This window comes from Pipistrellus kuhlii, unplaced genomic scaffold (assembly GCF_014108245.1).
Source record: "Pipistrellus kuhlii isolate mPipKuh1 unplaced genomic scaffold, mPipKuh1.p scaffold_m20_p_9, whole genome shotgun sequence".
Lineage (NCBI taxonomy): Eukaryota > Metazoa > Chordata > Mammalia > Chiroptera > Vespertilionidae > Pipistrellus > Pipistrellus kuhlii.
In genome coordinates this window covers 44248918-44261607 of record NW_023425595.1, presented here as the reverse complement: position 1 = coordinate 44261607, position 12690 = coordinate 44248918, and the positions used below count along the sequence as shown (strand labels likewise).

Genomic DNA, 12690 nt, shown 5'->3' with positions numbered 1-12690 from the left:
TTGTTATCCATTCAGCCACCATATACATTTTAATTGGAGCATTTAATCCATTTGCATTTAAAGTAATTGTTGATATGTATTTATTGCCATTTTATTATTCATATTTTTATTTCTTCTTCTTCTTTGTCTCCTTCTTCCTTCTTCATCCTCCTTCTTCTTCAAAAAGACCCTTTAACATTTCTTGTAATACTAGTTTGGTGGCAATGAACTCTTTTAGCTTTTTATTTCTGGAAAGCTCTTCACCCTTCAGTTTTGAATGAGAGCTTTGCTTGGTAGAGTAATCTTGGTTGCAGGTTCTTATTTTTCATCACTTTGAGTATTTCCTGCCAGTTCCTCTGACCTGCAAAATTCCATTGATAAATCATCTGACAGCCTTATAGGAGCTTCCTTGTGGGTAACTAACTGCTTTTAAGATCCTCTCTTTGTTTTTAACGTTTGACATTTTTATGATGATGTGTCTTGATGTGGGTTTCTTTGGGTTCTCTTTGGGTCCCTTCGGGCTTTTTGAATTTGTATGTCTATTTCCTTCACCAGGTTTGGGGCAATTTTCTATCACTTTTTTGAATATGTTTTCAATTTCTTGCTTTTTCTCTTCTTTTCTATTACCCCTATGATGTGAATGTTGGTACTCTTGAAGTTGTCCCAGAGGCTTCTTATACTATTCTCTCATTTTTTGGGATTCTTTTTCTTTTTGTTATTGATTGGGTATTTTCTGCTTTCTTATCTTCCTAGTGTATTCTTCATTTCTGACTGGTTCTTTTTTATGTTTCCTAAATCCACTTATATGTTCCCTGTTTCTTTGTTGAAGTTTTCACTAAATTCTGCCCTTCCCCTACTTCATTGAGCTTCCTTATAACTAGTATTTTGAACTCTGCATCTGATAGATTACTTGTCTCTATTTTGTCTAGTTCTTTTTTAAAGATTCCTTATAATCATTCATTTGGGACATGTTTCTTTGTCTCCTCATTTGGCTGCCTCTCTGTATTTGATTTTATGTATTAGAAAGAGCTGCTTAATCTCCAAGTCTTGGTAGAGAGGCCTTAGGTAGTAGGTGTCTTGCAGGGCCCAGTTACACAGCCAGGGGAGTTCCAGGTGCACCCCCTGGGTGGGTTGTGTGCATCTTCCTGTTGTAGCTGAGCCTAGGTTGCTGTTAGCACATCAGTGGGAAGGATCTACCCTTAGGCTAATGAGCTGCAAGGGATGGCTGAGATCTGTGCAAGGGTTGGCCCCATGGAGCAGAACTCACTTCAGTGGGGTTCAGGTAGCCATTGAGTCTTCCCCTTGAATGTGTTGCTCGTGGAGGTGGTTTAGTGGTGCTTTAGTGTGGTCTGAAGCTGGGTGGGATGGCTCTGTGCTTCCTGGGAAGTGCAGGCCCTGGTCAGCTGCCACCTGTGCCCTTCCAGGGCTACCCAGCACGAACTACAAAGTGATCTGCAGGTGGCTACTACTTGTGCTGTGCCTAGAGGTACCTGGGAGAAGCCAAGCTGCAAACCAAGGCAAACTGCCACTAGTGCCAGGCCTGAGGTCACTTAATAAGAGGAACGGAGTATGCAGAGGTCAAATGCAGCTTTTTGAAGAGATCTTAGGAAAGTCTAAACCATGAACTAAGAGAAGCTGCTTGTATAGAAAAGCCACTGGAAACTGCTTGGGTGGGCTGGAATGTTGATTGGGACAGGGTCTCAAGGAATCAGCTGGGTGGAGTGAACAGTGTTAGCCAGGTTGATGGAGTTTCAGATATGGTGTCATCTGTCAGCTCTTTGGAGAAGGCTCAGCAAAGGAACATTAATATCTGCCAGCACTTCCTCCTGGGAGAAAGCTGCCCTCCAGCCCTCGTTTTGAATCTAGACAATTCAGTTCCTCCTCATATATCTGTGGTGCCTTTTGAGTCGCTGCCCCAGCACTGGAGCTCAAAGCAAGTGAGTCTGAATAATTCCTTGAGAACCCTTTGAAAAAGGGAATGTGTGGGACTCCAAGATCCCTTGATCTCACTCAGTCACAATTCCTGTTGACTTTCACAGCCAGAAGTTATGGGGAGCCTCTTTTCCTGGCACTGTTGCCTCAGACTGGACATTCTGGTAAGAGACTAGGACCCCTTATTCCTTAAAGAGGACCTCCGCAGATGAAATATCCCTCTTGATTTTAACCACCACACCTGGGTATGAGACCAGCCCATTCTGTGTTTCTGTTCCTTCTACCAGCCCCATGCGTTATATCCGGTTATAGGCCTTATGTTCAGTTCTGAATGGTGGCTTTTCTGTAGTTTAATGATAATTTTGATGTGGTTGTGAGAGGTTCTGAATACCACCTTTACCTACACCACATAAAAAGCCAAATTAGATTTTTATTAGAGTCAATAGAAAAGGTTTGGTTGAAGAATTGTTTCATCAAATGGAGGAAGCATCAGCAAAAACCATCTTAAGTGGAAGCTAGTTTGGCTTTTTATGTGGAATTTGAAGAGCTATGAATGCAAAGTTCAGCACTCTGATCGGATTCCCAGCTTAGTGAATCCCAGAGATCTGATACATATGTTTTCTTCTCTCAGCCAGGACAACCACAGCTTCCCTTTTCTCTGGGACCCATAATTACAGCCTTCTCAGGAATGTTTGTCAGGCCACTGTTCCCAATCTTGTTTTTCCTAGTTTTGCTAACTTCTCCGAATAGTAACTGGCAGGCAGCACTAGCTAATTAGCAAACAGTAGACAATGCATGTTGATACACAACCCTTACTCCTCCAAAACCTCTATTTACTGCCAGTGACTTGTGACCTCACTGTGAACCCGGGTGGCAGTAAAGCTACCGCTGTGATTAGGGTTAGAATACGGTAATCTTCTTAGCCTTCCTTGAAACCGTGAAAATCCCTTTCATCTTCAATTATTATTTATTTGGCCCATTTTTGTGGAGGGCAAGGGGCTGTCTAATCCCCCAGACTGAGCCTCAGCAGTCTGTACCAGCAGGAAAGAATGCCAGCCTCGCATACCAGGAGCTGGAAGACTGGGCCGTGGATTTGAGAGATTCCAGCCCTGAAGTGGGTGGAGATGAGGAAGCTTCAGGAACTTGCTTGTCTGATGGTTATTCCCAAAGAGAGCTGCTTTAAAAATGGTTCATGAAAAGCTCCTAGAAGTGTAAAATTTTCCTAAGTAGTGAAGAATCAACAAACTGTAAAACCTTGTATTACAAAAATACATAACATGAAGTAAACTGAAATACCATGGACACAGCAAGTACTATGCCAGGTGTTAGTAGGGTATACCATTGGTAGGCTGTAGATTGGAAGGAAATCTAAAAAAGAAGAAAAAAGAATGCTGTAGGATATAGATAAATAAACTGCTGTTAGATAGGCATGCTAGAGAGGGAGAGGACCTCTTTCCATCTGACTCAAGGACGCTTGTTATTTAGGATTCACTTTGGCCTCATATAACAGAACATACAACTCAATGACGGATTAAATAAGATAGAATTTATTGCCCCTGCACATAAAATAAGTTCAGAGGTTGTGAGCAGAGCAGTGTCCCACTGAAGTAATTTATTTTGGAAGAATATTGATTCAGGAGTGGGAACACATTCTAAGCAGGGGAATGGAGTCCGGGAGATTCTGGGTGAGATGGCACGAGGGACTGAGTGAAAGGACAGGCTGGGTGCCGGGGATATTGGAGGAATGAATGAGCAGATTGGTGTCACAGAGGAAAAGTAGGGCAGGAAGGAGACGAAGATGGTATCACGGTTTGGGAACACCACATCTTTGGAGGAAAGAGTAACTGTCCTTTCAAGGCACACAGCAGTGGTGGGAAGGCTCCTGCCAGCACCTCGTGAACTAGTTCTGGGCTGCTGTGGCAGCTGCTCTGGGACAGTGCGGGGACTTGTATGGTGTTCTGAAGTGTCAGCATGACTCCGCCATCAATGAAACAGTGTTGGTTCCCTTGGGAGGACAAATTTCCCAGCACTGATAAGATCAGTGTAATCTGGACCTGAAAGTTTGGGTGAAAAATATTATAAGCTGAATCCATGATACTGCACACATAGTGGAGAGGCCTAGAAAAGCCACGTTGGTGCTGATCCCTGAAACCTGGAGCCCAAACTCCTGGGAATCCTTATCCACGACCCATTAGGTGCCCATCCATTTTTTAAAAGAAAATTATTTTATTTTGTTTAAATCAATAATGTTTCCTGTAAAAATAAGAAAGGAAAAAATATAAAAGTAGAAATGTAGTACAGTAAAGCAGTAACTTTACCATAGAGAATATCTGATAACATATCCTATCTAATAAAAGGCTAATATGCAAATTGACTGAAGGTTGGGGCGAACAATTGCTATGATGCATACTTAACACCAGGGGGCAGATGCTCACCTCAGGAGCTGCCCCCTAGTGGTCAATATGCTCCCACAAGGGAGCACTGCTCAGCCAGAAACTGGGCTCAAGGCTGGCGAGCACAGTGGCAGTGGCGGGAACCTCTCCCACCTCCGCAGCAGTTGGACATCCCCTGAGGGCTCCCGGACTATGAGAGGGCACAGGCCTCTAGTTGGTATATAATTTTTGTGTGGGTATACATATCTATATACAAATAGATACATATACTGTACATATATAAAGTGGAAATTATATATAACATTATATAATCATATATATATATACTAGAGGCCTGGTGCACGAAATTTGTGCACTGGGACATTCTTAGCACTGCTGCAGAGGAGGAAGAGGCTGCCACAGCCTGCCTCCACTGCTGTGCTTGCCAGCTGTAAGCCCAGCTTCTGGCTGAGCAGCGCTCCCCTTATGAGAGCACACTGATCACCAGGGAGCAGCTGCTGCATTGTATGTCTGCCTCCTGGTGGTCAATGCACATCATAGTGACCAGTTATTCCAACATTGGGTTGAAACTGGCCCTCCGACATTCCCCTAGGGGGTCCCAGATTGTGAGAGGGCGAAGGCCAAGCCAAGGGACCCCACCAAGGGGACTTGGGAGGTTGGCCAGCAGGGGAGGGAGCATGGGAGGGCTCCAGGGTGTGTCCAGCCTGTCTTGCTCATTTCCAGTTGGCTGGACCCCAGCAGCAAGCTAACCTACTAGTCAGAGAATCTGCTCCCTGGTGGTCAGTGCACGTCATAGCGAGTAGTTGAGCCATCTTAGCATATCATTAGCATATTACGCTGTGATTGGTTGAATGGTCGGATGACCAGACTGGACAACTGGGTACTTAGCATATAAGGCTTTTATTATATAGGATAACTATGTCAAACTGGGTGTTACAGTATTTTGTAATTTTTTTTCAGTTTTTAAATATTTTAAAAAAGAATTTTGAACATCTTTCCAGGTCATTCAATATTTTTCTTTAACATTAGTTACAAAAGTTGCATAATGTGCCAGTACATATTTATAGCTTTATTATTTTTAACATATTTAAGAAGTTCCCCTTTTTTTACAATAAGCAACACTGTTATATATGTTCCTGAAGTTAAATGTGTGTAAATCTCTCTCGCTAATGCTTTTATTATCATAAGTTTCTACAAGTGGAATTGTTAGATCGAAGGCGCATGAGTTTTTAAGAGTTTTTCATGCAGTTTTTTCTCTCCCACAGCTTTTTCTTAAATTATAGTCTCACCAGGGTCCTATGTTTGTCTATTTCTTTGAACCTGTCAATATTGGGTATTTTTAGTATTGAAACAATTTTCCTACTTCTATTACTAATGAAAAATATTTTTACACATTATAATTAGCATTTAATTTTTTTAAATTAATTTTTATTGATTTCAGAGAGGAAGGAAGAGGGAGAGAGTGATAGAAACATCCATGATGAGAGAGAATCATAGATCGGCTGCCTCCTGCAAGTCCCCCACTAGGGATCAAGCCTACAGCCCGGGCATGTGCCCTTGACCAGAATTGAACCTGGGACCTTTCAGTCTGCAGGCTGATGCTCTATCCACTGAGCCAAACCAGTTAGGACTATTATTAGCATTTTTATTTTTCTGTGTGGTCAGTTGTTTACTCATATGCCTGTGGCTGTATCTATTTGGATGTTTTAAAATAATTTATAAAACCTTTCTATATGTAAAGTCTATTTCCTTTATGCCTGTCTTAAATGTGGCAAATTTTCCTCCAGTTTACATTTACCATTTGTTTGGCTCCTGATGACTTATAAGCATTCATTTTAAAGTGTTTTTCCTTTTATGATTTCTGCCTTTCTTAATGCTTGCAAGTCCTTTGCCTAGAATACTTTTGAGTAGATATTCACCTCTGTGGTCTAGTATTAATAGTACTTTCACGGAATAGAGGAAACACGCTCAGGAATGTATCTGAGATGGGACAGGAGGACTTGGGCTGATGGGATGTGTGGGTGCTAAAGAGGGAGGAGTCACATGTGACCTTGTTCTTACGCCTGGCAGACTTTGGTGAGGGTGCAGCCACTGACTTAAACCAGGAATGCAGGAAAAGGAACAAGCCTGCTAGGGTAGATAATGAGTTCGGTTTTGCACACTTTACACTTGAAATGTCTGCCAGAAAGCCTGGCAGACATGCCCAAAAGGCAACTGGAACAAGGGTATGGAACTCAGGCGTAGCTTGGGGTTTTACTGCAGATATAAAAATATTCAGCAGACATTTCATAGTTTAACATTTTCTTTTCAGTGCACATCCTGGGCCCAACGCGATGCTAATAAGCAATTCACTGCCTTACGTCATGCAGGCTTCCTGACAACTTGAAGAGGTGGAAATTATTATCCTCATTTTACACATGAGTAGACAGGCTTACAGAAGTTAAATTACTTTACTAAGGTCTCACAACAGGTTAGCGGTAAAACTCCGATGTGAAATCAAATAAGTCTGCCTGATTTGCAGAGTTTACTCTCTGGCCCAGTTTGTTCTGTTGCCACAGGAGTGGATGAGCTCAAGCAGGAAAGCCAGAGTCCCTAGGACAGAGACTGGCAGTTAGCAGTAGGCAGAGAAGGGGAGGGAGCAGTGAAGGGATCTTTTAAGAAGGGGAAGGGGAGGAGGAGGGGGAATGAAAGGGGAAGGGGGAGGGGAAGGCTATGTATGTACATGCTGACTGACTGTAACCAGAATCCAAACGTTTTGATGGTAGGGGCTCTTCTCTTACACATTCTTGTCCATAAATCTGAGACCCCCCCTCCTGACCTTACTCCTGAAAAAAAATTTGTCAAGAGTGCTTTGCACATAATTGTGTCTTGATTGGTGCCCTGGATGGTCTGTCAGTAATTTTCTTAAGTTATCCTCTAAGCTAGACCCGTCCCTGTGTCCCCACCTGTCATGGCTGAGGGGCTCATTCACAGGAGCGCCTCAGTGTTACTCAGCTGTGGCCTTCTCAGAGAGCAGCAGAGGTGGCCCCTTGGTTTATGCTGTCTGCATAGGTGGGCTAAGTGACTCCCACAGAAGAAGTCTGAGTTGTTGAGTGAGTGTGGTACAGACCCCTTTTACCTTTGAATCATAGATTTTTGTTTTTCTCTTTTATTGGATGTTTCCCTTCATACTTAGGACTTAGTAAAATAGAATCAGGATCAACCCTTTTTCCTTATAACCTGAATATGCAATAGTGTCACAGAAATCACGCTGGACTTGGATTTTACATGCTAAAGGAGTGTGGTATAGAGGGCAAAGCATGCAGTTAGGAACTAGAATTATAGTGTTTGTTCTGTCACTTCGGACAAATTATTTAAATTCTTTGAACCTCGTTATCCTCCTTACAAAAATAGGGGGCACCTACTAACAGGGTGGTTAAATAAATTAACCAAGATAAAGGGCGTGGCCCATTGTAGGCACCCAGTACAAGGAAGCTGAAACTCTGAGTTCATATAGAATCCTGTTGCTTTAATGCTCTTCTCAAACGCTTGTCTTTTGACCGTTTGGTAGCTAGCTCATTTGTACTCATCTCTGTGGGTGGGTTAGGAGGAAAATGAGTCTTAACTCAGCCATGTCAATTTAATGCAAGTCTAATGTGTGCAGCTATGGCACATAATTTTAATTGGTAATAAATCTGCCGCAAAAAGTTTAGGGCATAAAAATTTTCTTGGTCCAGACTAACAGTGGGTTTAGAAACTCGCCTGCATGATAATCAGTAAAATATCCTATTATAGTTTCTCTTTCTGGGTGGGGAAAACAAAAGCCAAAGTCAAAATTTTTGTGGACTGAAATGTGTTCATTTCAAGCACTTCCCATACAGAAGCTACCTTGGCCTCACTCCAAATAATCTAAAAATTGTTGCCTACCTCCAGACGCCTGCTGCAGTTCTGAATTAATGCTGCATGTAACTCCCATTGCAAGTTAGCACAGGCTTCAGACAAGCCTGCTGGATAAAAGGAGAACTCTTTGAAGGCGGTAGAGAAGTGAGCCTTAGCCTGAACTTGGCAGGCCTATTTATTAAATAGGTGATTTAGGAGATGTTTCAAATGCCGCTCTTCGTTGTAGAGCTCATTGGAGAGGTCTGTCTGCTTCAGGAATAAACATCCTGTGGAAGAGCTGGCCTGCCCTGTGGTTTGCTGTAATTATTAATAGGGGCCCCTTTCACTCTCGAGAGTCCCCGTTTGTCTGATAAATGTTGTGGTCATTCCTTACTGGTCCTTTTCAGAGCAAAGCCCAACTCTTTGAAGATATAATCTCTGCCTTGATCTAAGAAAAATGACCTTAGTTTCCTATAACAGACTCTTTGGCGCCCTCTCTTATAGCCATTAGAGTATGTCCTCAGAGCAATAATTAAGAGCCACATATGCTAATGACGTTCTTCCTGTGGTGCTCTTCTTGGTGAAAGCAAGTGAGGGAAAGTCATAGGGACTCATCTGATACAGCAGCCTTTCGGGGCTGACGGAAGCCAAGGCTGTAGGCTCCATCCTGAAACCCCGCCCCATCTGTAGCTGCGAAATGCGACAACGAAATAGAAATGGAGGACAAAAAGCGACTGGATATAGAGTTCAAATCTACGCTTATAAGGTTTTGATACAGCAGCCCTAATCATGTTTATGCTGACAGAGCAATTCCCAGTCCTTAGTTACCGGTACTTGCAAGAATATGTACCCACATTAGATAGTGAGGAATGAAGACGCAGAGAGATCTGACAGTTCCTTCTGGAATGCCATTCCACGCTTGAAGTCAGATCACTCCCTGGTCTTACACACCTTTTGCAGACTTGAGTCATCTGCCTGCCTCTTCTTCAGGAGAGGGTGTGCTGTGGTGTGTCAACTTAGGGGCAGAAAGATTGTCAAAACATCATTAGAGATGCTCTGAGGGTTCCTATGGTGAAAGCAGAATGGCTGCTGGGAGGAGGAGCCACTTGGCAGGACCCCAGCCACTCACTAAGGAAAGAGGGAGGGCGGCTTGTCAGGGTGGAGCCAGGCATCCGCCTGAAGATTCTGAAGCAGATTGGGGCAGGTGGCTTCTTGAGAAGCCTTGTCATGTGAGGGTGGAGGAAGGAGGAGGAAAGATGATCTACCTGTTTGCTAATGTCCTTTTGTCTCAACAGCTCCGGCCTGAATCTGGTTTCTATTCTGTCCCCAGTTGCATGGCTTCCTATCTGCAGCCCAATTCTGAGAAAAGGAAAGAAGGTCAAAGCAAGGCAAGGGAACACAGAAAGGTTTGCCCTGGCGGGGGGGGGGGGGGGGGGCGGGGGACACATGCTTGGAGAGCCTTCACCTGGGGAAAAGGTGCACCAGCCCAGGAGAGAACAGATCCGTGGGACCAGAAGAGAACGATGGTACGATGTTTGCTTCCAAATGGTCCTTTCGCAGCCTTTCTCCCAAGTCTCCCCAGGAGCAGGTGGAGCTCGGGACAGAAAGTTTCACCTCCTGGGTAATGGTGCCGTGGTGGAGGGGATTAGAACGAATGGGGTGCTCCTCCTTCCAGAGGGTGTCTGGAAGAGCCAGAATTCTGACATCCTAGTTGAAAATACTCCCCAGAGATCGTGACCCAGTTCCCTCATTTTACCTGAGGATGCTCAGGTTCAGAGTTCTTGAGTGACCTTTACCAAGATTTCACTGAACGGCTAACCTGGGTGCTCACCACGCCACGGAAGTCTAGAGGATTTTAAAAGTACAAATGGAGAGTCATTTCTTCCCACTCTGAAGAACTGTCATGAGACCTGAATGCATGACTCTGGAAACAAGCTGCACAGACTTCCTGCTGGCGGGAGCTTGCTCACAGGGACGCCCCTGCTGTCCCTGACCAGGATCTCCTGTCCCCAGGGAAGCAGTGAGCTGAAACCTTAGGGACCATTTCTTCATTTTTGTATTCTTTTAAAAAGTGTATTGATTTGAGAGAGAGAGAGAGAGAGAGAGAGAGAGAGAGAGAGAGAGAGAGAGAGAGAGAGATTAGTTGTCTAACTTATTTATGCATTCATTGGCTGATTCTTGTATGTGCCCTGACTGGGGATTGAACCCAAAAACTTGACTTATGGGAACAGTGCTCTAACTAACTGAGCTACCTGGCCAGTGTAATCCTGTATTCTTTTGCTAAAAGAGTCTCCTTCCCCCTAATTTTTATAAGCTTCAGGTCCCAGAAAACCTGAATCTTGGCCTGCCTGTCCCACATAATAAATCTAAACATCTGATGCTCCAACATTCTCTCCCGATCAGAAGAGATCAGGTGAGCCTGAGGATGACTCAGCCGAGGCCGCTGGGAAAACAGGCTGTGGCCTGTGAAAAAGTTGGGTCAGGCATAGCATTTGAGGGCTGGCTCACGTTATGGCTCAAACTTTCACCCCCTCCTTGTTTCTATCACCATTCCCTCCTTGCCCAGACCAGACTTGCCTTTCAGATCTACAGAACTGGGATTTTGGATCTGGCAAGAGTCTTATTTTGTCATCATCCCTCCTTTTGTAGGCTCTGAGAATGGCTAAAGCACCTCAGGTTTGTGAATTCCCCTCCCTGCAAAGCAAAGCTACCGTGTTGGCCAATACGTCAGCAGGTAGGAACAATACTTGGCTCACTTGTTAGATATAATCTGCCTGGTGTGTCCCTGTGTGGGTGGAAACCAAGGCGTGATGACTACCTATCTCAGTATCAATAAACACAAACCACTGCAAGTCTGTACACCTTCAGTGTCCCTTATGAACCAAGCTTCCGAGTTACCCTCTGAGAGGAGAGACGATAAGATACAGTGCCTGTCCACAGTGCGTATGTTAGAGAACATGGAATGAAAAGCTTGTCCCTCATTTGATATGAATAGCTACCAATTATTCAGCACCTACCATATTGTATTATATTTTCCACATTGCATTCTATTTTCTCTAGTCTTCTCAACAACTCGCTAAGGCAAGTATCAGCCTCCTGTTGATATGGAAACTGAGGCTCAAAGAGCTCAAGTGATTTGTGCAGGCCAGGCATCGAGGGCAGCCCTCAGCTCTGGGAGGCTAAATGTCAGAGGAAGACAGAAGTCAAGGATGTTGCAAACCTTCCATTCTTGGTTTCACACAGGCCTGGGTTGAAATCTTAGTTCTAGCACTTGTCACTTGCGGGGCCTTGGGAAAGCTGCTCCCTGTCTTGGCTTCTTCATAAGACAACTGGAAAGATGAAATGAGAGGAGGTGAGCATTGCTCATTTCCCCAGAACGTTTGGGTGCAAAGTGACTCATTTTGGCAGAGCATGCTCATCCCCTTGATCCCGTGCCACTTCCTCACCAACTTCAGCTTTTTACCTTCTCCACCTTCTCAGTGAGACCTTCCCTATCCAAAAGGCCAACCCCACCCCAACTCTCCTTATCCCCTTTCCTACTTTAATCACCAAGTAATATATTAAAAATTGTACTTATTTATTTTTGTCTGTCTTGTCTGTCTCTACCCACAGAAGGTGGAGTTTTTGACATTTAGAATCTGTATTTTTTTCTGTATCATCCCAAGCACAAATACAGATTGGTTAAAAGAATGAATGAAAACAAAACTAAACAAAAACCCCAAAACTTTTTGACACCAAAAGAAATTGGCTTTTTCCTCACTACCTCTTTTCCCGGGCTGGGGGTGGGGGGAAGCCTTGGTTTCCTTATTTGCAAAATAATGGTTTCTATTTTGAAGACTGCTGGGATGATTAAGTGACATGTGTATAAAAACTGGCACATAGCAAGTGCTGAATAAATGCCTGCTATCATCACTCAAAATAATCTGACCAGTTGTTTAATGAAACTCAAGGAAACCATCTGTCAATGGAACTCAGATCTGAAGTGTCCAGCCTCAGTGTTTCAGCCCAGTTGTCTTCCGGGTTGGACCATAAACAGTCGAATAGGTGTGAAATCGCCCCGTGTTACAATCCAAGGCGGCTGTTAGGTTTGCTTCACTGTTACAGTCTCACTACTGAAGGCAGCTCAAATGACTTGCCCAAGATCACTGCCTCAAAAGCCAGGGCATGTAGGATCTGCACAAATCCAGCCTCCTGAAAGTATACATTACACTGTCCCTTCTTCCAGGTTCTCTCTACAAGGTGGGAGGGTGGCACTAGTCTTCAGCCAGGCTTGTCACTATCATCTCCTGCCATTCACATAACTTTTTTGACACCCAGTTTTATGGCTCGCATAAATGCAAAATAAAAAATCCACTCCTCACAGCTTTGTGGCCAGGAGCACCAGCGCGGAAAACTCTTTGGAAACTGTGCCGCGCTGTGTGCATTACCCCTGCAAGAGGCAGTCACACGGAACCCCCAACTTTCCAGTCCCAGAGCCGCTGCTGCATGCACTCCTAAACCAGCCGGGCGAGGAGTAGAAAGGAGGCTT

The 12690-nt window shown here is 44.1% G+C and overlaps 1 long non-coding RNA gene across 1 annotated transcript; it reads left to right on the top strand.

Annotated features, from left to right (window-relative positions):
• The first annotated feature begins 9056 nt into the window (after nucleotides 1-9056).
• Nucleotides 9057-12550, top strand: LOC123651847. Its single transcript, XR_006740800.1, has 2 exons — nucleotides 9057-9688; nucleotides 10483-12550. It is a non-coding gene; the product is annotated as an uncharacterized LOC123651847 (long non-coding RNA).
• Nucleotides 12551-12690: the final 140 nt, after the last annotated feature.